Here is a 3,796-nt window from a genome sequence, read left to right as displayed (position 1 = left end):
ATCCTTATAATCATTGTTTTGAACTCTGTCTTTGGTAGATTGTTGTCTCCATTTCGTTTAGTTCTTTTCTGAAGTTTTCTCCGATTGTTTCATTTGGGATATTTTTCTTTGTTTCCACACTTTGACTGCATCTCCATTTTTGTTTCTATGTATTAGGTTGGGCTGCTATGTCTCCCAGTCTTGCCTGGGGCCTTATGTAGTAGGCGTTCTGTGGGACCCAGTGTGGGGCATAGTCTTTCTGGTCATCTGAGCTTGGTGCTCCAGGAATAACCCCTGTGTTGGTTGTGTGTGCCCTTCTGTTATAGTTGAGCCTCAGTTGCTGTTGGCATGTCAATGGGAGGTATTGACCCTCAGGCTGACTGGCTGTGGGGTTTGGTCATGTCCACTGCTTATGGCTGCTGTGCAGAGGCTTAGCCTATGGAGCAGGATTCCCCCCAGCAAGCTCTGGTGCCTGTTGAGACCACCCTTTGTGTATGTTTCTTGTGGGGCTAATTGGGTGGTGCTCTGCTGTGGTCTGAAGCCAACCTCCAAGTATGTTTGTTCTGAGACTCTTAAGAGATGCTCTCGTGCAGACGCAGTTCAGTCAATGCCTGTGACTTGCTAGGGAGTAACTGGTAGGAGCTACAGTGTGATCCACAGTCAGTTGCTGCTGCCTGTGCAAAGTCTGGAGCTGCGTGGGAGAGGACACGCTAAGAACAAAGAACAGCTGTCACCTGGGGTAGCTCTGCAAAAAGCCAGGGTACTCTGAGGCCTAGTACCGTCATGCCACTCCCATAAAGTTCAGCCGCTGATAAAGACCCTGCTGTATGCAAGTTGGGTGAGGCAGGGTCTCAGAGAGTCACCAAGGTGGAGCCGCGAAGCTTACCAGGCCAATCAGATTCAGATTTGGCCTGTGGGGGTGGGCTCAACACAGAAAAGATGGTGTCTGCCTGCTGGCTTCATGGGAGGAGGGCATCACACAGGGAACATGGGGGCTGTCCCTCCAATCCTCGCCTCAAAATTACACAATTCAGTCTCTCCCCATATGTCTCTGATGACCTCAGAGTCACCGATCCTTTGCTGGAGCCCAGGGTGAGTGCCTGTGCGGGCCCTTTAAGTGGATGTCTGGGTTTCCCACAGCCTTCTGTCCCACCCAGACAGTCAGAATCCTCACTGATTTTCACATCCAGAAGTTATGGGGGCTCCTTTTCCTTGTACCGGTACTCCAGGCTGGGGAGCCTGTTTTGGGGGGCTGGGATCCCTCGCTCCTTCATGAGGAAGCTCTGTGGCTGAGATATCTCTCTTGATTTTCAACTGCCACACGTGAGTGTGGAACCAACCTGTTTCATGTCTCTGCCCCTCCTACCTGAAGTCTGGATGTGACGTCTTCTTTATATCCTTAGTTACAAAATTTCGTTTAGCTAAACTTCAGATGGTTCTCCTGGTTGATTGTTCTATAATTTGGTTGTAATTTTATGTGTTCACAGAATGAGGCAAGCATAACGTTTTTCTATTTCGCTATCTTGGATCTCTCAATTTTTCCCACTTTCTTCTGCTTCAGCTTTATCTCCTTCGGTATTGATAGCTACAAAGTAAAGTTGCTTCTAAATCATTAAACTATTAGTGTGTTGTCTATATATGACTTTTACTTAATGTGTGAAGTTTAGCAATAGTTTCATCAAAAATTGTCTTTGCAAGAAAGCAGGCTTTCTAATAGGTGTCCACATCTCATAATAGAACACAGAGAAGTTAAGGACCAGACCCAATCTGACAGGATGAGTCTGCTGCATTTCCTTTTCATTGCTTTGAAAATCTTATTTTGTATCCTTGTTGTGATTGCTCCACACACATTCCCTTTCTTATCACCAACACCAATGTCAGCAAGTAACAGTAGTAGTCTCCTTTAATTTTCAAATAGAAGACTTTGCTCTCTGCTTATGAAATATTGTGATCAAGAACTTTTCAAAAAGAGTACATCAATGCCGAAGCATTCTAAGCTTAGTCTCAGTTTTCTCTCTGTAGTCTTGAGTCATGTTATTTTTGCTCAGCATCTTCTGTCTTTAGCTCAGTACTTGAGATGGCCCTCCAAAATGACCGACAGCTTCTTACAACATTTTTTATAAGTGACTGAGAGATTGCTCTCCTCATTGGATAATTCAGCTCCTTGCTCAGTTATAATCTTAATGCAGGCTGCCATGTCATTATATTACCTAGCTTGCTTAGTTAGTTTGGCTTCTGTTCCAGCTTATTTTTATCCATGTCTGGATGTGTTCTGTCTGGAGTTGTTGACAGAAAATAGATGGGAGCTCAATAGTCTCTGCCTTTTTGTTTTCAAAAATACTTGTATCAGATTAATGAGTTCTCATCTATTTATGAATTACTAAGAGGTTTTTTTTTTTTATCATGAATTTAGGTTAAATTTTATCAAATGCTTTCCCTGCACATAATTGAAATAACCATATTGTTTTCTCTTTTAATATCTTAATGTGGCAAGTTATATTTATGAATTTTGTAATCATAAGTCCGAGGAAAAGCAGTTTTATATATTTTCTTTTCATATAATTTATTTTCCTATATATATACATAAAAAGCATTTTTTCGGTTTTTTATTTTATTGAAAAGTATATCATGTTATATGTAAGAATTTAACACTTTTTTCACTAATATATTTTTAAAGTTCATGCATATTATTGCATGTAGCTGTAATTCATTCATTTTGACTCTTTCATATTCCACTGTGTAAGTAAACAATTTATTGTATGGTTATTCATATGAATTATAAGGACTTTACATAAATTATAACCAAGATAGTATGTAACTGGCACAAGGATGGAAAACTGACCAGTGGAATAGAACAGAGAACCAAGAACTAGACTCATGCATTCAAAGAACTTCAGGTACCACAGAGATGTCCTGTTTCATCAATAAGGAAAGGTAGGAGGATGCAATAAATGAAATTGGAACATTTTCTATCCACAAAAGTAAAATCATTTCCAGATATATTAAAAATTTGAATATTAAAAACAAAACTGTGAACATCTTAGTTGAACATATTTCTGAACATATTTTAGGCACAAAAATACTTGACAATATTTGACAATATTAAAATTAAATAATTGGCTCATCAAAAATGATACTTAGTGAAAACATAAGTTATAAAACATAAGTTTTAAAAGGGAAAAAGTTATCAGCAATAAACAGGAAAATATTTTTTCAAGACTAGCTAAAGCCCTGCAATAAATCAGAACAGAACCAACTAGTTAAAACAATGGGGCAGAAACATGTAAAGGCATTTCACACCAAATGAAATACATAGGCTAGTAAATATATTCAAAGATGTTTGAACCTCACCCATTGTCAAGGCTATGTAAATCAAGACTACTATAAGATACCATTGCATTCTCACTATATTGGCAACATTAACAAAAGCTTAACTGTATTCTATATTGGAAGTGACATACGCCTTATACCTCTTCTACATTGCTGGTGGGAGTGTGAAATGCTAAACTCACCATCGTATTCTTGTAAGTTTAGTCATTGACATGCCCTATGAACGATTAATGCTAATCCTATATATAAAGTCAAAAGAAACTCATATATATATAAACACATGTACAAGAATGTTCATAACAATACTGCTCACAACAGCAAAACCCTCGAAAACATCAAATGATAATTGACTGGAGAGTAGGCGAATTAATTATATATGTTGGTCATAGAATATGCAACAACAATTATATTGAACAAATTATAGCAACACTGTATATGAATGTTAACATCACATTATTAGTGAAAAATATCCTAAATTATTAAATAT

At 38.4% G+C, this 3,796-nt stretch overlaps 1 pseudogene; it reads right to left on the bottom strand.

The window, feature by feature from the left end:
* Positions 1–1,511: 1,511 nt before the first annotated feature.
* Positions 1,512–2,238, bottom strand: LOC117032351 (14-3-3 protein zeta-like; annotated as a pseudogene).
* Positions 2,239–3,796: the final 1,558 nt, after the last annotated feature.

The sequence above is a fragment of the Rhinolophus ferrumequinum genome, chromosome 12 (genome assembly GCF_004115265.2).
Source record: "Rhinolophus ferrumequinum isolate MPI-CBG mRhiFer1 chromosome 12, mRhiFer1_v1.p, whole genome shotgun sequence".
In the NCBI taxonomy this organism is placed as follows: domain Eukaryota; kingdom Metazoa; phylum Chordata; class Mammalia; order Chiroptera; family Rhinolophidae; genus Rhinolophus; species Rhinolophus ferrumequinum.
Note: the sequence above shows the minus strand (reverse complement) of the source record. Positions and strands in the feature narration are given on the sequence as shown.